Raw genomic sequence first — 26,625 nt, forward strand, 5'->3', positions numbered from 1 at the left:
TGTTATGCTGATACGAAAGTCAGAAACAGACTTTTTACAGGCAGACTGGAGATTATGGACGTTGAGTGTTGCGACGATCGACTGCTGGACTTTCGGTTCCCGTGATGTATGGAGCTAATCCCGAAGGTAAGATCTTTCTAGAGCTGGCATCCTTTCTCCTTGATCTGGAGCGCTGAGATTTCTTGCTCTGACTTTCGACGGTGGGACTTGTGCTTGGCAGCGTCGACGTCCTTCTGAGGAGGCAGACCTCGGCGACATGCCATCCTTCGAGACCACAGCTGAACTTGGCGCCAAAGTCTGGTAGTGAACTGCCAGGATGGCAATCAGCCACCTATAAGGCACATCCGTGAGTGGCATCAGGGATCAAAGCAGTGCAGGTACACACCACGCTGCCACACTACAATCATTTTCTTTCTCCGACACACGCACAGCGCACCAAGTGTCCACATTGACGCTGTGTATTACCGGTGCGTGTTGTGCGACCATTGTTAGTCGACATTTGCAGATAGCTCATCCGTCCTTGAAGGCTTGGTAGGCTTATGCTTCAAACCATGAACGGCACCACACACTGAGCCAGTAGTTGCTCATTCAGTGCGTGCAACATCTGACATACGGTCGCCAGCATACAAAACATCTTGTCGCATCCGTCAGATTCTCCAGACTCCTGCAGAGTGCTATCCACGGCATAGCCGCCGCTGTGGAGTGTATCAACACATGACCCTAAGCATTCTTCAGTAGCATGGCCGAAACGCCGACAGTCATCACACCGAGGAGTACGGCAGTGACGGCGCGTATGTCCTACCTTGTCGCAACGAAGGCACAAGGGTGGGCTTCCTGGAACTAAATCCAGGCACTCTAGACCACAACGTGTCAAGTGATGAGGCACGTTGTTGATGACGCCATCAGCAAGAGGCAAGGCAACGTCTCCATTAAAAGTTCGCATTCCCTGCATTTACGAAACTCAGCTCTGATTGAAGGTGCTCTCAAGCTTAAGCTAGACAAGCTTGAGTCTTCGGTTCTGGGTTAGTTACCAGAGAACGACGGTTTTGAAGAGAAAGACAGTTTCGGATAACGTTGTCTTGGAAGCCTTTGGTCGACGACACCACGTAAAAAATATATGAAGCCTTGGGCACGGTAATGATGGCCAGCAAGGTCCCCATGCAGGTCAGCAGAGTTGAAAACCAGCTTTCCAGCAGGAAAACGGGCAGAACAGTATGGTAAATATTACTGGCGGCAGACGCCGCAACAGTACCTCGGTTTATGGCCAACTTATCTGCTTCGGCGGAGAATATAAAAAACACGAGCCTTGGAATGCGCCATCCCCGCAGCACAACACCCCGTGTGCTCACCTGCCGGTCTCTCACGCTGTGTGTCGGTATCGTCGTCTTCAAAAAACTTCAATTCGGGTGGCGCGAAGAACAGATCAGCTTTGCTGGTCACTGCATAGTGTAGTAAGCTATCGCAGCAAACGAACACTCCGCATGAATTCACAGCACTTAAGTTGTCTTGAGTGCCTGCCTTTCGTAATTTTATATATTGGGTACAATGATTAAAGGATCACTCAAAGTAGAGTAGATTGGTAATAAAAGAGTAATTCCTCCTTACCATCCACCCAAGCGCTACATTTCACAGTATTTTGCGACAAACGCCTCCCTTTCTACGCAGCTTGCTCTTTGGTGAGAATTCAGTTAATAGACGCACCGCGACCTGTTCAATTCCTGAGAGCTGTAAATGCCATCAGCAATTTGAAATTACTTTTAGAACTAGTCCCCCGGCTGGATGATAGAGCACAACCAATTTTAACGGCCGCTATCTTGGATTCGAGAAGGCGTAACTTTGCCGCATTTCGCGCCCTGAACTCATACTCGCATATTTCCATCTCTATCCACCGAAAGGACTATGGTGTCATCACTGGCACGCGGAAGGTGGTTGTATCTACAATGCCATTGTAGATGGCGCTACAAGGCTCAATGCCAGATGCGCTGTTTTCTAGTTACGGCCACAGGTGGCGCTTTAATCTCAGGGTAGTTGGAGACCTCACGAAATCTCGAAACATGATGAGTAGTTGCTGCCACTGATGCGCTGTGATCAAGGGTGTTAGCATACCCCGCGAGATCTCAGAACGGGATGAGTAAGAGCTGAGGCTCTTAAAAATCACGAATTAGCTGAAAACGAGCAAATTGCGGTTCTGAAGATGTTCTCCACATCCACCAAATTTTTCTGATTTGAGAAAGTACGGATGAGATAGCCTTGTTTAGGTGTACCAAACGGTGCAATGCTTTTGTCGTTACGATTTTCAAAATTTCCGGAATAATTCAAGCTGCACGAACAGCTCCCAATAGGTTTTGATTTGAAAGCCTGACATCTGTTCTGAGCGCAACTAGCGTTCTGTAGAAGCCACAATCTTGAATTCTATTCAGAAAATCTCGAACAGTAGGCTCACAATGTAACCACCCCTTGCTGCAAACCTTCACCCGTATGATGTAGCGCAAAAAGCGTGCGCGTTGCTTTCATACACTCTGTGTTTATGAGCCTCTGTCGATTGAAAACAACGTTTTCAAGCCCCAGCCAACTGTGCTTCCATCATTCAAGCGTCACTAGCCGAACAGGCCGTATTGCCACCGGCAGCTGCTGCGCCATGACGTCGAGCATCAGCGCCAGCGGGTTTATTCTCGTGCTGTTCATTTTCTGGCCGCCACAGCAGACGCGTAAGTAGGCAGATTCTGATGCCGCCAAAAAGGCACAGCTGTCAGATTTTCCAGTGGAACCACAGGTACGCCCGTATTTCGTCCGAGACGCTGTATTGGCACGTAGAGGGTTCATGTAGGTGCAAATAAAAAACAGGGGAGACTATATGAGGGGTTCTCACGCTGACGGTGTAAGGTCAGACATCTGGATAGCAAAGACAAAAATAACCAATTGCAACCAAAATAAAATCTAAAAACGTGCAAGCACGTTTCTTATTTGAATATTTAACGCCTTAAAGAAGACAGACAGATAGGAACAGGGCAAGACGAAACGCCAACTTCCAACTGGTTTTATTACATACACGAAACGTACATGTATTGCTTTCGTCGTCACACGTGCAGGCAAGTCATCGAAAGGTCAAGAACGACGCGATAAGGTACACCCCAGAAGTTTTTCTACACATTTATACAATGGTATTGCCGCGAATATTTGCAGTGTTTGTTCTTTTTTAAATCTGCCGCCACACCACTTTATCGCTTTGCTTCCGACGCAAGACGCGACTAGATTTATCTCGAATGATCGCAGCCAGGCAGAGCTGATTCTACGTTGTTCCGGAATGTTCTAGTAACTTTGCGCTCTTTATCTCGAAAGTTCGCTATCAGCTTTAAATTGAGCACGGCCGACAGCGGCGGGCATTCTGTTCGACGATCGCCGAGCACGCTTGTCGCTTCGCTGCCGCCGAGTGATTCAGTCCATTTTGGGTGTAAGTCAGCCCAATAAACAGTTTTCTTTTAGAAGACCCTTTTGTCCGTCTTCATCGCTGCTTCGACTGCCGTCACCACTACGTGACATCTGGTGGAGGTGCTGGGTAGCCTTCCATGTTCCGGACGCCCCCTTCAAGTCGTGAATCCAGCCCTCAGCGCTTCGCCCCCGAGGACGAGCCAGCAGCTCAGCGAGCCAGCCGACGTCTTCAGAAAGAGGAGCCTGAGTTCAGGAACCTGCCGGACCGCACCAGACAACGAAAAGACGCTTCTATGAGCCCCGCAACCTCGCCGAAGATGTTGACACCGATCATACTGCAGCAGCCACGGGTGCCGCCAACTTTCAATGGATCCCTAGGCGAAGATCCTGAAGAATGATTGGACAAATTCGAGCGCGTGGCGTCATTCCACAAGTGGGATGATGCCGCAAAAATTGGACGCGTGTTTTTCTCATTGGAGGGCTCCGCACACGCGTGGTACGAAAACTACGAGTCGTCCCTTACGACATGGGTGCTATTCAAGAGAGAACTATTGAAGGTATTCACCAGTGTCGTGAGGAAAGAATGAGACGAAGGACTCCTCGAGTCAAGGATCCAGCTTCCGAATGAGCCCCTCCGCGGTTACGTCGAGGAGATGAAGCACCTATTTCGCCGCGCCGATCCCGAGATGACCGAGGAAAAGAAAGCTCAGTTTTTAATGCGCGGCGTAAAAGAACAACTCTTCGCCAACCTCGTCCTCCAGCCGCCAAACACAGTCGAGTAATTCATGCAAGAAGCCTGCATGATTGAGAAGACCCTCGACGTCCGAGCTCGGCAGTACAATCGCCCTTCCTCTGCCTGTGCAATTCGTTCGGACACGCCGGCCACCACCAGCGACAGCTGTTATCCGCGAAATCGTCCGAGAGGAGCTACGCCGGTTACTGCCATTCTCCCCACAGCCACAAGCAGCGACTCTGATGGATGTGGTACGGGAAGAAGTGCAGCAGGCACTTGGAACGCCGACGGCCACAGAACCACCGGCTATGACCTACGCCGCTGCAGTAAGGACTGCTTAGCCCCAACGACAACCCCCACGTCCTCCCCGAGATGAGCCACTTGCTCCACAACGCCGCCTCCCAGCCCCCGCCCGCCCAGCCTATGACCGACGCTCAAACCCCAGGAAATGCGACGCCTGGAGGACTTCCGACAACCGGCCGTTGTGCTTCCATTGCGGTGAGGCCGGTCATATTCTTCGTCACTGCCCGTACCGACGTATCGGTCTTCGAGGATTTGCCGTAAATGCCACGCGACCACGCTTCGGACAACATCCGCAGGAAATCGACGAGTACCTGCGTCGAGAAGAGTACACGCCGAACCGCTTTTCGCGCTCACCATCGCCGTCAACCTCGCGTTTTGCGTCGCCACGCCGCAGCAGCGCATCCGCGGTACGAGGAAGGTCTCATAGCCCTTGTAGGGGAAACTAAAGGCAGCAACCTCTGGAGGTGAAGTTGCTCACGAGCTAAACGCCGAAGATCCTCCACCGACCACGCCCCATGAAGACGCTGCACCTACTACGCCGCATGAAGAACCGACACTCGCTGCACCGACGCCGCACACAATGAGAACCCCGACCACGACGCAAGCTGCCTTGAAAACGACGCCGCCACCCAGAAGAGATGCGACCACAGGCCCCACCCGCGACTCGCATACGCGACGAAGCCTTGACCCGGCGCCGAGAGCGACATGCAATGCAAAAGCCAGGACCTCCGACCTAGAAGTGACCATCGACGGCCGGAAAGTTACCGCTCAAGTCGACACAGGAGCCGATCACACGGTGATGAATGGAACATTCGCTGCGCGTCTGAAAAAAGTCACAACGGCTTGGGACGGCCCACAAATTCGAACCGCAGAGGGCCACCTCATTACGCCATCAGGACGATGCACAGCGCGAGTGACTGTCAAAGGACATACCAATCCTGCGACCTTTGTTTTGCTACCGCAATGCTCCCGCGAAGTAATCTTGGGTATGGATTTCCTTGAAGAGCATCAAGCGATCATCAACCTGCGATCCAAGCTGATCACGCTTTCGACGGACGAAGCCATCGCGTCGATGAAAACTCGGAAAAATCACGTTGCCCTAAGTGTCCTGGAGGAAGAAGTGAGCGTCCCACCCCGTTCAAGCGTTATCGTGACCGTAGGCGCCACAAAAGCCATTAACGCTGAAGCCATGATCGAGGGGAACATGCAGTTGCTTCTAGACCGAGGAATCAGCGTCGCAAGAGACATCGCACATTTCCGCAATGGGCAGGCCTAAGTACTGCTGACTAACTTCAGCGAAGAATACCGGCACATTAACAAAGGAACGACGATTGCTTTCTTCGACGAAATATCCGACGTACGAGACTCCTTCGCCCCTCTTCAACCCCTCCGCAGAAGATTCGCCTGACCGAGAGAACTCGCCCACTTTCGACATCAACCCAGCCCTGCACCGGAAAAAACAAGACCAGATCCGGAATCTGCTTCAAAGCTACAGTGAGCGTTTTTCGACATCGCTGAAGGTGCGACAAACGCCAATTGCCAAGCATCGCATTATAACAGACCAACACGTCCGACCTCTCCGTCAAAGTCCCTACAGTGTGTCACCGCGATAACGACAAGGCATCCGGGACCAAGTCGACGAAATGCTTCGCGTCGACGTCATCCAGCCTTCAAACAGCCCATGGGCGGCACCGGTTGTTCTAGTGAGAAAGACGGCGCACTTCGATTCTGCGTTGATTACCGCCGCTTGAACAACATAACAAAGAAGGACGTCTACCCCCTCCCCCGCATCGACGACACACTGGACCGCCTCTGCAACGCCAAATATTTTTCGTCGATGGACCTCAAGAGTGGCTATTGTTTAATTGAGGTCGATGAAAGAGCTCGCGAGAAGACAGCATTCATCACTCCGGATGGGCTGTTTGAGTTCAAAGTGATGCCATTTGGTCTCTGTTCTGCACCGGCGACGTTTCAGCGAGTAATGGATACAGTGCTGGCAGGCCTGAAGTGGCAAATTTGTGTGGTATATTTAGATGACGTCGTTGTCTTCGCCTCGACCTTTGAAGAGCACCTCAAAAGACTTCGAACAGTACTAGACGCCTTCAAGTCGTCTGGCCTAACCTTGAAGGCAGAGAAGTGCCACTTTGCCTACGAAGAGCTAATGTTTCTAGGCCACATCGTTAGCAAGGAGGGAGTACGCCCGGACCCGCAGAGAACAGCTGCTATTGAACAGTTTCCACCGCCGGCCGATAAGAAAGCAGTGCTCAGATTTCTCGGACTGTGCGCATAGTACCGACGATTTGTGAAAACCTTTTCGCACATCGCCGACCCCCTGACCGAATTGACGAAAACAGACGTGCCATTTAAATGGGAAGCGCCGCAAGCAGAAGCCTTCAAGGAACTTCAGCGTCGTTTACAGTCCCCACCGATCCTTGCGCATTTTGATGAAAACGCCGATACTGAAGTTCATACCGACGCAAGCAGCGTGGGCCTAGGTGCCGTTCTCGTTCAAAAAAGTGAAGGGCTGGAGAAGGTCATCGCATACGCTAGCCGTTCCCTTTCCAAGGTCGAGGCTAACTATTCGACAACTGAGAAGGAGTGCCTTGTCATCATCTGGGCCACGTCAAAATTCCGCCCCTACCTGTACTGACGACCATTCAAGGTGGTCAGCGATCACCACGCGCTGTGCTGTCTAGCCAATCTGAAGGACCCCTCTGGCCGACTAGCTCGATGGAGTCTGCGTCTCCAGGAGTTTGACGTCACCGTCGTTTACAAGTCCGGACGCAAGCACTCTGACGTCGATTGCCTCACGAGCCCCTGTAGATACACCGCCGAAGGACGACGATGAGGACGCCTTCCTGGGACCCATGAGCCCCAGCTCTTTTGCTCAGCAGCAACGCTCGGACCCCGACCTAAAACGCCTCATCGAGTACCTGGAAGGCAAGGTTTCTACACCCCCCGCTTCATTCAAGCGAGGACTGTCTTCCTTCTGTGTGCACAATAAGCTCCTCGTGAAGAACTTTGCAGCGAGCAATACAGCCTACCTCCTTGTTGTACCTGCTTGTCTCCGCGAAGAATTTCTACAGGCTTCACACGACGAGCCGACAGCTGGACATCTCGGGTTTACTCGCACACTCCGCCGCATTCAAGACAAGTATTACTGGCCCCGACTGTCTGCCGATGTCGCACACTATGTGAAATCCTGCCGAGATTGTCAGCGACGAAAGACCCCTCCCACACGACCAGCAGGATTTCTGAACCCCATTGAACCTCCCTCAAGGCCCTTTCAGCAGTTCGGCATGGACTTGCTTGGCCCTTTTCCAACGTTAAGATCTGGAAATAAGCGGATCATCATAGCGACCGACTACCTGATCCGCTACGCCCAGGCGAAAGCCCTACCGAAAGGAACAGCATTAGAAATCGTCAAGTTTTTCGTGGAGTGCATTCTTCTTCGACACGGCGCCCCCGATGTGCTCATCACGGACAGAGGAACAGCATTCACGGCGGAACTAACGCAAGCCATCCTGCGCGACAGCCAAGCCAGTCGCCGGAGGACAACTGCATACCATCCGCTGACCAACGGACTGACCGAGCGCCTGAAAAAAACCATCGCCGATATGCTCGCCATGTATGCCGATGCCGAACACAAAACCTGGGATGTCATCCTGCCTTACGTCGTCTTCGCCTACAACACTGCACTGCAGGAGACCACCCAGATGACGCCTTTTAGGCTCGTTCATGACAGGGAGGCCACGACCACACTAGATGCCATGCTGCTCAACGTTACAGAAGAAGAGAACGTCGACGTTCCCGCCTACCTTCAACGCGCAGAAGAAGCTCGAAGGCTTGCCCGATTACGGATCAAAGATCAGCAGCAGTCCGACGCCAGACACTACAACCTACGAAGACGCAACGCGGAATACAAGCCAGGAGACCAAGACTGGGTGTCGACGCCCATACGCGGCCGTGGATTGAGCGAAAAACTTTTGCGCCGCTATTTCGGCCCGTACAAGGTTCTTCGTCGGCTGGGTGAACTGGATTATGAAGTCATCCCTGACTCAATGACTGCATCCCTGCGACGCCGCGTATGACCAGAAGTTGTCCATGTAGTCCGTCTGAAGTCGTATTATGAGCGCTCAAGGCCGCTGCATTTCCATGCTCTATTTTCGCAAGATCCGTTTTTTTTCATTACTAGTCACATTATTTGTTTTAATGCCTCGTGTCGATGCTTCTTTGAAAGGGGAGTAATGCCGCGAATATTTGCAGTGTTCGTTTTTCAAATCTGCCGCCACACCACTTTATCGCTTTGTTTGCGACGCAAGACGCGACTAGATTTATCTCGATTGATCGCAGCCAGGCAGAGCTGATTCTACGTTGTTCCGGAATGTTCTAGTAACTTTGCGCTCTTTATCTCGAAAGTTCGCTATCAGCTTTAAATTGAGCGCGGCCGACAGCCGCGGGCATTCTGTTCGACGATCGCCGAGCATGCTTGTCGCTTCGCTGCCGCCGAGTGATTCGGTCCATTTTTAGTGTAAATCGGCCCAATAAACAGTTTTGGTTTAGAAGACCCTTTTGTCCGTCTTCACCGCTGCTTCGACTGCCGTCACCGCTACGTGACAATATTGATGTATCACATACGCACAAGTTGACTTTCTTTTTGATAAAAAACGCTGTTATCAAGTCCGTAGCTTTAGTGCCTTTGTTTTTGGCCAGAATGCGTACGTAATTGAAGACCGGCTCACAATTGCAAGACGCGCTCTTTAATTTGCCTAGAAACCCATACAAAAGTCCTATGGGCGTTTATGAAAAAGGCTATGTCCCTTTATGGCCTTTTATGAACGTCTACAAGCACCCATAAAGGTGCTTATTGCCAGCTATTGAAAAATCTATGCCACTAAAGCTATAGCTTTGGAACCATAAAATTGTCTTAAGCTCTCTATAGAAAAATATATCAGCCTGTATAGACAGTTATAGACAGAAATAGGAAAGGTCTATAGCTATTTGGGCCAAAATTCTATAGCCGGCCATAGGACATTTTTGTATGGGAAGATGTCTGCCTTCTCTCATCCGTTCTAAATTTGTCTCATGTTTCCTCGTTCGCTCATTCGCGTACCGGCCAGTCTGACCTATATAGAAGTGGCCACAAGACAGAGGGATTCCGTAAACCACTCCTACGACACATTTCACGTGCTTTGTTCCGCAGCCTCTTTCCTCTTTTTCGGTACGTCCAGCTTTCCCGGTGCAGAGGAAAGTGGCCGTACTGGCAACGTTTTTCAAATTGTGAGCAACTCGATGCACACATGGCACCACCACTGGTCTTACCTCTAATCAAGGGACCTCTGGCCTAGCTCTACGAGTACCATTGTTTGTCTATTTAGGAGACTTTCGGCCACCGCTGTCGCGAGCGAGCGGGGAAACCCGGCTGGAAAGAGCCTAGCCAGTTGATTAAAGCTCTCCCGAATTTTATGAGGGCACAGCTTTCTGAGCGCCGATCCAAGGCAAAGCGAAGCAACCCCTCGTTTCACAATTTTGGGATGAGAGAAGTCAAATGGCAGCCGGTGCTTCTTTGCACACGGGGAATGCCACCAACGGACCCGATGACCACACAGCTCAAGTTTCAAGCCAAAAAACTGCCGCGAATTATGGTCAGGAAGTCCACACGTGAACTCCATGGAGGCCTTTTCCATGCTGTCCAAATGAAGATAAAACACTCTGCACTGTTTCCTTAAACTGATAAAAGAGTTTAGTTAAACAGATCATAAAGTCATCAACATAGCCAAAAACTAAACAAACTTGTTATTGCGTAAAACTTGCTGCATGGCTTTTTAAATCTGAGTTAGAAGTGTGAGGTAGCACAAGTGCCACACAAGACCCAATGCATATTGTCACGGTGTTGGTCACAACACAGGGACCCGGCAAGAGAGGGCTCGGCAGAACGCCCTTCGGTGAGAGAAACGGCGAACTTCAACTTCCTTCAATCGGCGCGCCAGCCGCGTCAACGTCTTTTTTGCTTTAGCGCCACCTGGAATTCCTCCCCTCTTAAAAAAAGGGCGCAGAGGAGCGCGCGAACACACACACAAGCACACTGTACCACACAAGAAAGGCTCGAAGTATCTGGGGGGTCACCGTGCAAAATACGGCTTCATGCGTAGAAGATGGACGATCTCTGGACGTGGTAGTCGACGGCTTCTCTGCTGGGAAAGTGCCGTGTCCGGTAGTACCTCGAAATTAACGTCGCTGACGCGCTGCAAGACTTTATAGGGACCGAAATAACGGCAAAGTAGTTTTTCGGACAAGCCTCGCCGTCGAACAGGTATCCATACCCATATCTGGTCGCCGGGATTGTAGAAGACTTGTCTGTGCCGGAGGTTATATCGGTGTGAGTCTTTATCTTGTTGCTGTGTGATGTGAACACGTGCTAGCTGACGAGCCTGCTCGGCTTCGTGGGCAAACTCCTCAGCGTCAGCAGAAAACTGGTCATCAGTCGCGCAAGGGAGCATTGCGTCGAACATCGTCTGAACCTCTCTGCAGTAGAGGAGGCGGAACGGTGTGAAATGGGTCGTCTCTTGAACTGCTGTGTTATAGGCTAATGTCACGTACGTTATGATCATGTCCAAAGTCCTGTGTTGCACATCGACGTACATCGCCAGCATGTTCGCCATGGTATTATTAAGCCACTCTGTCAGCTCATTTGTCTGCGGGTGGTAAGCAGTAGTTTTACGGTGGGTCGTACCGCTTAGCTGAAAAGTTTCGGCCATCAGCTGGGAATTAAAGGTTGTCCCTCGGTCGGTAATGACGTAGGTCGGGGCGCCGTGCCGAAGGACGATCTGATTCATGAAGAAATCCGCCACCTCGGACGCTGTGCCACGAACTAACGCTCTGGCCTCGGCGTATCGATTGAGGTAGTCTGTGGCAATTATGATGCACCGGTTGCCACCCGAGGACAAAGGGAAAGGGCCCAGAAGGTCCATGCCGACCTGATTGAAAGGGGCACGTGGTGTTGCAATAGGTTGGAGGAACCCCGGAGGCTTGGCGGCCGGGGCCTTACGGCGCTGACATTGCCGACAGCTCTGCACATAGTGTTTAACAGCGGTGGCAAGTTTGGGCCATTAGAACAGCTGGCGTATTCTGGAAAGCGTGCGAGAGCATCCTAAATGGCCAGAGGTTGATTCGCCGTGGCATAAAGAAAGTATTTCCTCTTGAAGTGTTGTCGGCACGACGAGGAGGTACGCTCGCGAACTGAAACCAGGGTTCTTCTTATAGAGCACGCCTCGTTGCAGAGAAAACGACGAAAGGTGTCTAGAAAAACTTTTAGGTACGGTGACCGACTGACCTTCCAGATAATCAATGCGGGGTCGTAACACTGAATCGGCGCGCTGCTGAGTTGACAAATCAGAAGAATCGATTACCCCAGGGAAACTGATGTCATCGTCCGTGTCGGGTGTAGCGAGTTCGACAGGCGCACGAGAGAGGGTGTCGGCGTCTTCATGCTTATGTCCGGACTTATAGACAATGGTGATGTCAAACTCCTGCAGGCGAAGGCTCTATCGCGCCAGGAGTCTAGACGGGTCACGCAGGTTGGCCAACCAACACAAGGAGTGATGATCAGTGACCACTTCGAAAGCGCGACCATAAAGATAGGGGCGAAAATTTCGCAGCGGCCCAAATAATTGTGAGGCATTCTTTTTCAGTCATGGAATAGTTAACCTCTGCACGTGACAGAGCGCGGCTTGCATAAGCGATGACTCGTTCAACGCCATCGGGCGCTGCACGAGAACCGCGCCGAGCCCGATGTTGCTGGCGTCTGTGTGTATTTCAGTGTCACCCCGCTCCTCAAAATGGCCATGAACGGGCGGCGTTTGAAGACGCAGGCGGAGCTCGGCGAATGCCACGTCTTGCTCGCGGGACCAAACAAAAGGTGTTGCGTCGCGGGTGAGGGGAGTCAGTGGTTCTGCGAGGTCTGCGAAATTTTCGATAAAACGCCGGTAGTAACTGCAGAGCCCTAAGAAACGCCGAACAGCTTTCTTGTCGCGTGGGAGGGGAATTCTGCAACCGCTGCAAGCTTGTTGGGGTCGGGATTCACGCCGGCGGCGCTCACGACATGGCCGAGAAATTTCAGCTCCTGGTAACCGAAATGGCATTTCTGGGGCTTCAGTGTGAGGTTAGCTGAACGAAGGGCTTCGAGGACCGTCCGCAGGCGTTCAAGATGTTGACTAAACGAGTCTGCGGAAACCAACACATCGTCGAGATAGACTAGGCAACACTGCCATTTAAGACCGGCAAGGACAGTGTCCATTATCCGCTGAAAGGTGGCAGGCGCAGAACAAAGACCGAAAGGTAGAGCCTTAAATTCATAAAGGCCGCCTGGAGTGACAAAGGCCGTTTTCTCACGATCCCGTTCATCGACCTCGATTTGCCAGTAGCCACTTTTTAGGTTGGTGGACGAAAAATACCGAGCACGCCGAAGGCGGTCGAGAGAGTCGTAAATACGTGGCAATGGGTAAACGTCCTTCTTCGTGACTGCGTTCAGCTTCCGGTAGTCGACGTAAAAACGCAGAGTGCCGTCTTTCTTTTTAACGAGGACGACCGGCGAGGACCATGGGCTGTTGGAAGGATGGATAACGTCATCTTCGAGCATCTCCCTAACTTGGGACAGAATGACTTCGCGCTCTGTAGACGATACGCGATAGGGGTGTTGACGGATTGGGTGTACGTCCTCGTACGTCACGATGTGGTGCTTTGCTATGGTCGTTTGACGCACTTTCGACGAGGAGGCGAAACACTATCTGAATTCGAACAATAGCGCACACAGCTGTTCCCGTTGGCTGGTTGACAGCTCGGAGTTTACATCGAGGCTCTCGAGGGAGAAGGGAGGCTGCACTGGTTCTGAGGAGAAGCACTCGGGAACATCGGAGATGCGTTCGACAAAGGCTACGGAAGTGCCGCGAAAAAGATGCCGATGCTCGTGCGTAAAATTGGTAGCAAGTACATGTGACTGGCCACTATTAAGATGGATCAGACTGCTGGCCATGCACACACCTTGCGTCAGCAGTAACGAAAGGTTGGTTTCGGCGATGGCGTCACAGTCCTGAAATGATTCGCACTCAACCGTAATGAGGGCGCTGGTTCGAGGGGGCAGGGTGACAGTGTCCATAGAAATTCGAAGCGCCTGGCTTGGTTGCGGTGCATTGCTGAGGACGACAGCATTCTCAGTTGAAAACATGACCTTTTTATCGCGTAGGTCAATAACCGCCCCATATTCACGCAGAAAATCGACACCTAAGATGAGGTAGCGCGAACAGTTATTCAGAACAAGGCAGCACACGCCAATTGTGGACCCTTGGATTTGAACTCGGGCGGCGCACATGCCGACAGGTGCAATCAGATGACCACCCGCAGTGCGAACGTGTCTGCCAGCCCATGGCGTGAGAATCTTTTTGAGAATTGTGGCGAGCTGGCTGCTTAGAATCGAATAATCAGCACCAGTATCTAATAATGCTCGAACGTGGTGACCATCCAGTATCACAGGTATGTCTAAGGAAAGCCGCTCGTGAGTTGGAGGCTCCGGAGGGGATGATCGGGCGCAGGCATCGTTGTCTGCAGGCTTTGGCACCGGGAACTCGTCGGCGTGGTGTGTGCTTTCTAATGGCGTCAGTGCGTCGGAGGGACCGGAGAGCGCAGGCGTCGTAATCGTCGAGGCGCCGTCATGTGTCAGCGTCGATGTGTCGAAGCGAGCGGGTACCGCGGACCTCGAAACCGTCGAAGCGTCGTTGTGTCGAGGAAGCGTCGCCGTGTCGGAGTGAACGATGACCGCGGACTTCGGAACCGTCAAGGCGTTGGCATGTCGTGTCCGCATCGATGGGGGGTCGCACGCACAACGATGTCCAGCGAGCCCACCCTCTAAGGTCGCTGGCTGCAGTTTTCCCGGCGTGGGCTTGGCGAGCGGCCTTGCGCTGCCCGGGAAAATCTCGCGGTAGATGGTGAAGAACAACCCCTGGGGGATGGAGATCGGGCCTGCTGGCGACGAGACTGAAGCCAACGTTGCTCTTCAAGGAAATCCGCGATGTCCCGGGGTCGTTCGCCATAGCGTGGTCGAGGAGAATCGGCGGGAAAGCCTTCGAGGCCCAGACGGTGGTAGGGGCAGTGCCAATACAGGTGACCTGGTTCGCCGCAGTGAAAGCATAAGGGGCGTCGGTCGGATGTGCGCCACACGTCGGCTTTGCGCGCGGACAGTCGGGCAGCTTCCACGTACTGCAGCACGGGTGCGGGCGGCCCCGGCACTTCAGCAGGAGCCGGAATGAAGGACGCCGAAGCCGGAGCAGGGCACCGAAAGGCTTCGGCGTAGGTGAGACGACGGTCACGCGAGACAGGAGGAGGGGATGGACAAGGCTCATCAGCAGGAAAGGACGGCCGGAGCGCTTGCTGCACCTCCTCGCGGACAACGGTCGCTATGGAGCTTGGAGCTGTGGGAGGGGCCCCGTGCAGTTCGTCGCGCACAATCGAACGTTTGAGATCGCGTAGCGGGGAGGAGTCGGTGCCGTGGAATGGCAACTCACCGGAAACGGAGGCGGCGGACACGGATCGATCGTACGCGGACGCTCTTTGCTGAAGTACCCTTTCAATCGTGGAGGACTCAGTGAGAAACTCGGCGACAGTCTTCGGAGGGCTGCGGACAAGGCCAGCAAAAAGTTGCTCCTTGACACCACGCATGAGATGGCGTACCTTTTGGTCCTCAGGCATTGCAGGGTCCGCGCGCCTGAAGAGGCGCGTCATGTCCTCTACATACGCTGCAACGTTTTCATTTGGACGCTGAACGCGAGATTGCAAAGCGCGTTCTGCCCGTCCGCGACGATCTGAGCTGCCGTATATTTCTAGGAGACGACGCCGGAACTCACTCCAAGAGGACAATTGATCTTCACGGTTTTCAAAACAGGTCCGAGCGCCGTCGTCTAGACTGAAGTAGACGTTTCTGAGGTGGGCGGCGTCGTCCGACTGGTTGAATGCGGTAACTCGCTCGTAGCGCTGCAACCAGTCTTCCACGTCCTCAAAGATATCACCGTGGAAGGACTTCGGGATGCGGGCGTTATGGAGTGTGAAGTAGGGTGTGGGCGCCCTAGGCATTGGAGTAGTCGCACCAGGCATTGAGGCGGCGCCAAGTTGCTCCGAGGACATACCCGATGGTTCAGGCTCTGGTGGTAAGCCTCGAATCCGGCGGCGAGCACGGTGCACGAACGTCTTGACGGGTATAGGACTGGAGCGCCGGCTAACCGTTGACATGAGATCGGACATGAGACGGGACATGAGATCGATCCCACCCCCACCAGATTTGTCACGGTGTTGGTCACAAGACAGGGACCCGGCAAGAGAGGGTTCGGCAGAACGTTGTTGTTGTTGTTAGCCTATCAAAAGGTGGCACATACCCACACTGGGGGATCGGCCAAGAATCGGGTGGCTATTCACCTGAACGTAGTTAATAAAAAGGAAATGCACGTGGCAGCGCAACACCGGTGAATTCTTCGTCATGAACAGAAAAGGGATGAGAGTTTTGATTTGCAAATTATAAGAATAATAATAAAGAGAGGGAATAAATAATAATTATTAAGTCAAAATGTAATAATTGATAGAAAAGAAAAGTTTGGGGCACTTAGCAAGGCAGTCGGTGAGATTCTATCAGGAAATTTAGAACAGCGGTACAAACAGATCTATGGCTGAACCCAAATGTGGTGGCGCCAAATGATAGCAAGAGCGGGCTGCTCAAACTAAGGCCAAGATGCTGCAAGGGCTCCTCCAGCAACCTTTTTCTCAGAGAGTTGAATCGGCGACAATACAGCCAAAAATGTTCTATAGATTCAGGCTCACGGCAAAATGCACAAAGGGGAGAGAGCGCCAAATTTAGAGGGGGGATGCGGCAGCGCAGCCTCGTCAGTGATACTTCAAGCTGCCAAGAGCAACAAATTTTCCTGTTCCAATAATATTTAAGGTGCTCATAATCCGCCGATGTTAAAAGTGTTGTGTCTTGCGTGCTTAAAAACGCACGTCGCTGAAATGTAGATGCTGTAATAAAGGCTGTAGCCGGGATGATTGGCAACACGGGGCCGCTGAGGGATGATTTTGCGAGATTGTCAGCAATCTCATTTACTGTCACACTGCTGTGACCGGCAACCCATACTAAATGAACAAGGCTCAAATGCGGAGGAAGTAGGGATACGAAAGTTGTTAAAATGGGACCGTCAACATATGCAGCGAGGGACGAACACAAAGATAAAGTCATGTCAAGTCAACTTTATTCCAGACATGTAAAGAAAATCACACGGCTGAGGAGTAGGAAAAAAAAGCCGCAATATTGCGGCTTCACAACGTTCCCTTAATCAGTAATTACTGCAACTGCGGTAATAGAGGGGTCTAGCTTGCGTAGAGCAAGTACAACTGCTGGAAACTCTGCTTGAAAAATAGGGGTGAAATCTGGAAGGCGCAGTGAAAAGGACCAGTCTAAATGCGAGCAAAATATTCCCACACCTGCTTTTTCATTGCATTGCGATGCGTCTGTGGCTATTGATATATCTGTAGGTAGGGTCCTCAGATGATCTTCTAGAAGACCATTTAGAATACTCGTTGGCAAAAGTTTTGCATTTTTTCGGAATATGTCGTCGAAAACGATGTGGATAGCGGGCCCATTGCGAAGCGCAGGAAGGATATCATAAATGTTTACATCTAATGGCTGAAGTAATCTTTGCACAAACACTACCTGAGGGGAACTGAAACGAGACCAGGGGACACCAAAAAGGAGGTCGGCTGACAACAGAAATTGCTTTGGGAACGGTGGAAATGGGATTCATAGATCCTGAGGTAAGTTTGCACAGTAAAAAATTGAAGTCGTGATAAAAGAGGCGGAATGCGGGCTTCAAGGTACAGTACATTGATAGCCACAAATTTTGGAAGGCCGAGGCACATGCGAAGTGCTTCCCTCTCTAAAAGGACGAGAGGACGAAGTTTATATGTAGCCGCGCCTGAAAACAACAGTGATCCAAATTCTAAAATTGGCCTGACATACACAGTGTAGATCATTAATAGCGCATCTCTGCGCATGCCGTACCGGTAACGACAATCTCCGTAACTTGCCCACGGCACGAGCCCCTTTCGCCGCGACATGGTCGTTGTGAGGTCGCCAGGTGAGTTTGTTGTCATAAATGACCCCTAGGTATTTTAGGGATTGAACCTGCGTTATTATTTTTAACTGGCAAGTGATAGGACCACTACAGGAGTGTATAGAGGGAAAACAAGGGTGGCGCACTTGCCAACATTTAACTTCAGGTGTAAGGCGCTCAACCAGTGCTCAAGTGTATTCAAATATGACTGCAACAGACCATACAGGGAATTGATATCCTGCGCAGCAGCAAAAAACGCAATGTTGTCCGCATAGACGTAAGTGCGTACATGGCGGAGGAGAGGAATTGAGCTCAACAGAATAATAAAGAGCACAGGAGAAAGAACAGCTCCTTGCGGTACACCTCGCGTTTGTCTGTACCACTCTGAATGAACACCATTATGGACGCAAGAGAATTCCCTGTTATAAAGAAATGCAGATATCCATGCAACTATATAATCTGGGAATTGAAGAGACTGTAGCCTATGTATCAGGATGGAGTGTTCTACACTGTCGTAAGCTTTGGCGACGTCTAACGAACCAAAGCCGCGACCAGGCGTTGACGACGAGCAAGGAGAATTCTGCTCTCAAGATCAGCATGTACATTCTATATCGAACACCGTGGCCGGAAACCGAGTTGGCACGGGCTAAGTATAGTTTTGCGGTTCTCAATGGCTGACACCCGAATTAGTAACACCCTTTCCATCAACTTTACCACGTTTGATGTTAAAGAAATTGGCCTAATATCATCCAATTTATAGCCTCCACCCTGTTTTTAAGTAAAGGGATCACCTTGGAGAGCTTCCACTGAGAAGGTATCCAAGTGTGTTTGAGAGAGTAGTTTATTAGGTGCAATAAGGAGTTGGGAGACTCTTCAAAGAGAATCTTGAGCATCTTTGTAGTAACACCATCAGGACCAGGAGCAGTAGCTGGCAATCTCTGGACAACTTGTGAAAGCTCTGATAGATTTACTTGTGAGGCATTATCACTTGGCACGACTGGTGCAAACAACATTGGGCGCAAAGGTAGTAAAAACGAGAACCGCTTTTGCAGGCCTGTGGTAATTAATTCAACCGCCTGGATAGCTTCTTCAGGTGACGTAACTAATGACTGAAAATTATGAGAGGACATGAGCTGTTTCCTAGACCGTAGAAAACCGAATAGAGCACGTCGGTTGCCCACCTTTCAAAGATAATCGAAGTGTTCTGAGTCATATTTTTCCTTCGCGCGAGAAACTGCGTTTATAGGTGGCTGCAATAAATTTATAATCACTCCAGTTATTCGGGCATTGGTTATGAAGAAGCTTTTTCCATGCTGCCTTCCTCCGCCTGTAATCTCTTGCACAGTTCGCATTCCACCAGTTAGAAGAATTCCCTGTTGTTGGCCTCACCAGAAACTCTGACTTTTTACGGCTTTCCTTTTTAGCCAGACATATGCTTGCTGACTGGTAGACCTCGGCGATGTTAGACACTGAAGCAAGGGCAGAGCGCAACGCCGTCTGAAATCTGTCATAATTTACATGTGACCGCAACTGAGAAGATGCCGGAGTAACACGACATACGATATCAAAATGAATAGGTATATGGTCACTTGGGGTGCCGCTATCAACAGTCGACCAACTCGTTACGCCAATTCCAGGACTAATGAACGTGAGATCTAAAACAGATTGAGTGTGTGAGCGAAGATAAGTGGCCGATCCTGAATTTAAGCTCATCAGGCTGTGATCAGAAACTCAGTCCCAAAGGCGCTTCCCGCATGTATTAGTCCTAAAACCCCACGACACATGGTGAGAATTGAAGTCCCCAGCCGCGAGAACTGTTTTTACAGTTAGCGTGTAACAAGTCCAGATGTCTAACATCCTGGACTCCAATGGGGAAATAACAATTTGCTATTGAAAACGGAGAGCACCCAGGAAGTACAAAGTCTAGTGCCAAAATCTCACAGTCAGGAGACATTTGTTGAAAAGATACCATAGCCCTGTGGCAAAAGTTTGAAGAGAGTAATGTGTGTAAACCCCCTCCTCTTGACTGGTGGTCTAGGCGAAATGAACGGTAATTTTTTTTATCAAAATGTTTGTCGGTTGAAAGCCGCGTTTCTTGCAGAATTATGACATCCGGATTAAGCTGGCTAGAAATGCAGTGTAAATCAGTGGAAGCTGAAAGAATAGAGCGACAGTTCCACTGCAGAACTCGCAACGACGCTGTGGTTGCGAAAGCCTAGCCGCAGCAACTGCCTGCTCCAAAATGGTATCCTTGGGTTTAGTGCCAAGCTGCTGCTTCTTTGATTTGGGCTGGGTGCCCAGAGAAGACAACGAATGAGACATGGGGGACCCGCTGCGCTTAAGAATCCGCGCATCAGGCTCTACCATCTCGGAATCATAGATTATAGCTACATCCCTCGAAGTACCCGAGGTAGGTACAGCGGAATGGGCAGAAGTTTGTTCCTGGGGCTGTGATGCTACTGGAATTGTAGACCGGGTAAGAGGAGAGGGAATTGCTGTAGAAAGAAGTGCCAAACCGGCCTGCACGGCATGTGTAAGCTGAGTCGCTAGAACGTTTGTAAGGCACTCCGACACACCTGCGACCATATTTTCTACCAATTTTGGCATGGAAGCTCCCACAGCAGCCGCAATTGCCTGCGACAGCGTTGAGTATAACATGACACCTTGCCGAGCGGTCACACCGGCATCGACCAACAGCGTTTTTGTTCCGCCTTAGCTATCATTGTATAATTAAAAATCAAACGCCTTGTACTAAACCCCTGTATACAACCACTCCCCTCTTCAATCCCCTCGGGCCTTGAGGGTAGAATAAATGAAATGAAATGAAATGAAACCGTGGGCACGTTCTTTGACCTCTGAAATAGCGTCACGGCGCGAACAGCGTTTTCTGTCAATTATCTCCAGAATTTAGATTTCCTGAGCTCGAGAGGGACAATTTGAGTTATTTGCAGAGTGGGCACCACCGCAAAGGCAACACTTCTCATTCTTCTCAGTGCAGGTGCTCGTTGAATGACCATCCCCACAGTTGCAAGACCTCAAGTTGGATTTGCAACCACCGGCGCGATGTCCATAGCGCCAGCAGTTGTTAGAATGCAGAGGTCGAGATGATAACGGGTCTACCCGAAAAATTAGAGGCCATGCCTTGATTTCAGAGGAGCAGGAAGTGCCGGCAAAGGTAGCAATCACTGATTCAGTGGGCATCCGCAAGTTGTTTACATCCCGGCTACAGCGGTGCACAGCTACAACACCTGCAGCCGACAGAAGCTCAAGAGTCTCTGCCGGAGACAGGGAAGAGTCCTCGCCTCGTACAATACCTTTCGTGCACGCCAGATGTGAACGGATGAAGGAACTTACCCGAAGGGAGGCAAAGGATGAGGAGTTCAGCAAACCTCTTACACAGGCGAGGTCTGGCGATCTGCACAGAATGCCGCCGCGTCCAAACTGGCGTACCTCTGAGATTGACTCATAATGAGAAGTCGCCGACTGGAGAGCAGCCCGAACAGCACCAGGGTTGTTCATCTTGATTGCACCACCATCCTTAGGCACCAGCGCGACAGGGATACTGCCGACACCACTGCGCAAAAAAGATTCCAACGGCAGGAGATCAGTGGACAGAGAAGCCGACCAGAGGAAGCTCCCCTGGCCGGGAGACTGGGTCGACATAGCCCGGGCTTACTGCCTTACCGCGCAAAGACGCAGAGAGAAAAGGCGACAACCAGGCACCTGAAACTTAGCCGATCGTTCCCAGCAGAGCAGAGCTTGTTGTTGTTGTTGTTAGCCGCTTCTTTATCCCAAAAAACGGCAGAACGTCCTTCGGTGAGAGAAACGGCGAACTTCAACTTCCTTCAATCCGCGCGCCAGCCGCGTCTTCTTTTTTGCTTTAGCGCCACCTTTAGCGCCACGTGATTTCTGTCGACAAAGCTGCTAGTCAAAAATGATGAAAGTGAATTCCAAGCAAAACTGCAATGAATTTTAAAGTTATCACTGAAAACACCAGCTGAGCTCTGAACTGAAATCTCCCTAATTTCCAAAACAGCAGAGAGTAAGACACCATGAGAAACAGAATAGAATAAATCTACAACCGTCACTGAGAAAGCACTCCCAACCTCCCGGTTGGCTTCAACACATTCAGAGATTTCACTTCAACGTTTCATCAAAAACGGATCTTTTCCATGTAGCTTAAAGAAATGTTTGCTTAATAGATGCTAACGTCTTTTTCCCACGTGCTCTTCTTAGTTACAACTGTTCTAAACGGCATGCCTTTCTTCGGAGTTTCAAAGGAAAACTTTCAGCGCGCTCCTTTCACTATTGCCAATCTGTTCAGCAAGGCTGGTCAAGCCCATTCAATTACGTAAGGTCAGGGCAGCGGATTTCACTTTACTAGCTTTCACAGATATAGGAACAAATTTCTATCTAACCACTTGAGCTGTTCTTACTGAGAGGTTGTGAACCGAGGTAACTATAAATCGGCTCTCCTGATCTGCTTGTAGCAGACGGAGTTGATTGTTTCTGCAGAATGACACGATGGCTGCTGTTGACGTTTTCCTGTTCCTTGTGGTGGCCGTATAACCAGAGTTTAGAAGGAATTCTACACCCTCCGGTAGGCATCTTTATTGCTCGTTCTATGTGGCTCTACTTGCAATTCGTCGGTTGTGGCCATCAGTTGATAAGGGGGCGGGACTTTTGGTTCTACTGCATACATCGTTCCTTTTTTCCAAAACACATTTCATCTGCTCTGGCAGATGAAAGTGACCCATTGCCAGAGTGTTTCCTCACTGATATGCTCAATGGCCACCAGTCGATTAAGTGTGGTGTGGTATTTCCACTTTCGTAACTATGGTCCTTACGGGGATGACCACGGAGCCCGAGGGCGTCACTGAACCATCGGTGTATAGGTGCAGTCGGCGTCCGTGCTTCTCATGCAAATATTCCAGTAGTCTGTTTAGTGCGGTCGGCGTCATATCAGCCTTCTTTTTGATGTCTCGTACGGAAAGAAACACACGAGGTTAGTGCACGCTACTTAATGGAGAGGTTGCAATGGTCTAGAAGCTATTGAAAATTGGGATGGTAGAAAGTCGCGAAGGGCTTCAATCATTTTCGCAAAGGATGTACGCGGCTTGTTAGCAGGACGACTGGCAATGTGCTGAAAGGGAATCCGAGAGAGGTGTCGAATATGCGCTCTCAAAGCGTCGATTGTACCAAAATATGAGGGCACCTAAGTCTTAGAAGAGCGAGTTGACGGGCTAGTTGGTATTGCATGGTGAAGGAACATAGCTAAGTAAGGGATATCTGCTGTAACTTCGAGCCTTGCTACCAAAGAGGCAGACGGGGACCCGGAATACTGTGCACAAGGTTGGTGATGTTGACCTGCCAGACGACGTGCGTAATGGTCTCAGCCAGGGACCAAAATTCGTGGTGGAACCTAAAAAGTAACCATTAGAACTTCTGATTCTTGTGCGGCAAGTGGGACACCGAGCTCCTGACTCCGACTGGAACAGGTGCATATCCGAAGAAGTCGACGTCCTGGTCAAGCACAAGCCATCTCTTAGGAACTTTCCGGTGCATCGGACCGTGTCCTTTCTTCGAAGCCAGGAACTTTTCCTGGTTCCTTCCGACAAGGAAGGCGGTTTCACTGTGCATACATCTGGGGAATACAATGCGAAAGCCATCAGTGGCCTAGAGACGGTCTTTGACAAGAAGGACGCCGTCAACCTCTCCAAGGTAAAGCCGCGCGCCTATGGAAATCCGCTAAACTTGATTCGTTAGCATGTGCCTTAAAATCTACGAGTAGTTTGACCAGAAATACCTTGTTTTCTGTCAGAATACACAAGACTGGTTACCCCTTTAAGGCAATAGTTTCGGAGAAAGATTCATTGCAGAAGTCAATAGCCAGCTTCATTAAATACAAGCTAAAATTGTTAACGATCAACGACCCTTTTGTGGTCGACGGTTGTGAGCAAATTATCAATTTCCTATGCATTCATCATGATAACAACCTAAAGGGTTTTTTCAGGTAATATAAAAGATCTATATTATTCATATGCACAACGGCAATTAATGGAATGTATCGAAGAAGCTACTGACAACCATTGCGTAATCAGCTTCCAGAACTAAATTGGGCTTTCTGTCAACGACTTTCTGCGTATCGTCGACTTTTATTTAAAATCTTCCTTTGTTTAATGAAACGACCAGACCTACACCCAGACGAAAGGTGTATGTATAGGCTCATGTGCTGTGCCCGTTCTTAGCGAGCTGTTTCTTGCCCACTATGAGAGATTGCTGCGGAGCAGGATTCCCGGCACGTGCGTAGTAGAAGTCTTTAGATTTGTAGGCGACTATCTCGTTCTTTTAAAATGCAGCGACGAAGCTTTTAAAACTGCGGTTCCCGAAGTGCTATCCTTGTTTGACCGGTTTATGCATTCCGTTTCACTGACATCCGGAATTCCGGTATGTAATTCACTGATATTTCTTGACTTACGGCTTCATTTTTCCGCCACACATACCTGCTGGGCCTACGAGCCGCGAGGTAGAAAGCCACTCCTTCCATTTGCGTCTACCCATACCAAGTTAGTAAAGCGAGGCATTATCAGCCTGTGCCTTCGCAACGCCCTTCAGAAATCCTGTGATCATCTGCTTCAAGAAGCCGTCGCGGTGGCTGAGTGGTTATGGCGCTCGGCTGCTGGCCCGAAAGACGCGGGTTCAATCCCGGCCGCGGCGGTCGAATTTCGATGGAGGCGAAATTATAGAGGCCCATGCACTGTGAGATGTCAGTGCACGTTAAAGAACCCCAGGTGGTTGAAATTTCCGGAGCCTTTCACTACGGCGTCCCTCATAGCCTGAGTCGCTTTGGGACGTTAAACCCCCCTAAACCAAACCTGCTTCAAGAAAGTCTTCACAAGCAGATAGGCCGCCTTCTTGCAGCGTGCTACCCCTTGCAGCTCCTGACAGCAGTAGCAGAATGCCTGAGTAAGAAACGCCATGAACAACGTCCACAAGCTCCCATTGGAAACGACCGCAAAAAAGTTGCCGTCGTACCCTACCTGCACAACTTTAGCCATTGCCTGAGAAAATTTGGCAAACGAGCAGGCGTGGACGTGGTGTTTTCGGCACCCCATAAGCTCTCCTCACTCTGCAAGAGAGTCAACAGTACTCAATTCTTCGTGGCTGTGGGCAGACGCATGGTTATCCCCACGTTTCTTGCGCCGCAGGTGTCATATATTCAATCCCCCTCTCTTGTGGAAATAAATACATTGGTAAAACAGGGAGATGCATAAATATCAGGCTGCAAGAACCTTGCCAAACACAGCAAGAAATTTAAAAGCGACACCTGCACCCCAGTGTACAATGGATGGACGATTATCGGCAAATGACGAGGTCGTTTATCTAGGGATATAATTGAAACCATTGAAATCTGTAGTGCAAATGACTACTGCGTTAGCACCCCGTCTATCTGCCTATCTGAGAAAGAATTGATGTTCCTCAGGGCAGCTGGCCATGCGTTTTGAGCGGTGGCTTGACCTTTAGTGTTTCTGTGTTTTAGCAGCCAACCTTCCTCGTTCTTGGTTGTAACAGACTTTTTAACCGTTTTGGCCACTTTTAAGCTTCACGTTTGCTGAATGTCTTTTCCTTTTTGTGTTTGGCCCTCTACACCGCAACAATTTTATCGTTCTTTTACTATCGTTTCCATCAGTTTTAAACACTCAAAACCCCCTTTTGCGCCATACTAACGCATCCTGTTTAAACACACCTTCATCTGTTTCTTCTTAGTTTGCGTGATGGCCCTCTACACCGTGCAGGTTTTATCGGTTTTATCGCCCTCACCCACCTGTCATTCTCAGCTTCAGGTTTTTATTAATACTATTACTTGACGTGACTATCCACTGTTTTCGTGTGACCGCGCATGGCCCAATGTACCGCCCCCGTTGCTGCCACCTGATATATGTTTGTGCTCCGAAATAAACATTCAGTTGAAAATCGGCGCCCGTGTTTGTGATTCCATGTTTGTCTCCTGTCCCGTACTTAGCGCTGTTCCTTCACCATCACCACCTAAGTCTGCTTACTTGCAGAATTGCGAAATCTTGTAACTTTCTAGAACGAAGGTTTTCTTCCACGACGTCGGTCTGTTTTATTTCTTGTGTTGTTTATTTTTTATTCATATTTTCACTACGTTTTTGCGTACTTCGAATTTTTACCCTGCTTTCGTAAACGTCTGGCTGTTTGTACCTGCCTCTACTCTTTGCTTCCCTTTGTTCTTTTGTATTTTTTCACCTCTTCCTTCTTTTACTTCCTTTTCTTCAGCCACCCAAGACGTGACCATTAGATGTGTCAGAAATGTATTCCCGCCCTTAGTCCCGTCTTTCTTTCCATTCCATGTTTGTTTTCTTTTTAATTTTTTGCGTTCATTACATTCTTTAATTCATTATTTTTCTCGAAAGTACATTTTTCTCCACTACGCCTCTACGCACTGTATTTTCCAGTTTTGATTACTTTATTATTTTCAATTTTATATTTAATTCAGTTCTTATTTCCCTGTGTTTTCTTGTTAATTTGTTTTGGCATTTTTCGCGTTCATTATAATTTTTAATTTTATTGTTTTTGTTTTACTTTCATTCATTTTTTAATGTTTCTTGCTATGATGGTGATGATACCAACTTTATTTTATACCGAGGTCCCTTCCTCCCCTCCGCCGACACGAAGGCCTGGGTGACTGGGGCGATTAGTAGCAGGCAAGGAGGTCTTGACTTCTTCCGTCAGATGGTTGGCTTGTTGCTGTTTAGTAGGGACCTCACTCCGCCGCAGGGCTTCCCAGGTCTCTCTGCAATTTATAATTGCTTTAGCCCCTTGGGAGCTAGCGGATTCGAAGAATATGTGGTCGAGAGTCCCTCTCGCCCCACAATGCTTGCTACTTATCGTTTTGTCTCTCATCTTTCTGCACAAGATGTGCCCAGACCTGGTTTACGAAGTTCCCAGCTCGGAGGCGCCGCCATGTGATTGCCTCCGTATTGCTTTGACTTT

The 26,625-nt window shown here is 50.0% G+C and overlaps 1 long non-coding RNA gene across 1 annotated transcript in view; it reads left to right on the plus strand.

Annotated features, from left to right (window-relative positions):
- Positions 1–2,603: 2,603 nt before the first annotated feature.
- LOC144110053 (uncharacterized) overlaps positions 2,604–26,625 on the plus strand; it is a 411,060-nt gene continuing 387,038 nt past the window's right edge. The window contains exon 1 of the long non-coding RNA XR_013309690.1: positions 2,604–2,708. This is a non-coding gene — a long non-coding RNA (uncharacterized LOC144110053). The remainder of the gene's footprint in view (positions 2,709–26,625) is intronic.

The sequence above is a fragment of the Amblyomma americanum genome, chromosome 11, assembly GCF_052857255.1.
Source record: "Amblyomma americanum isolate KBUSLIRL-KWMA chromosome 11, ASM5285725v1, whole genome shotgun sequence".
Lineage (NCBI taxonomy): Eukaryota > Metazoa > Arthropoda > Arachnida > Ixodida > Ixodidae > Amblyomma > Amblyomma americanum.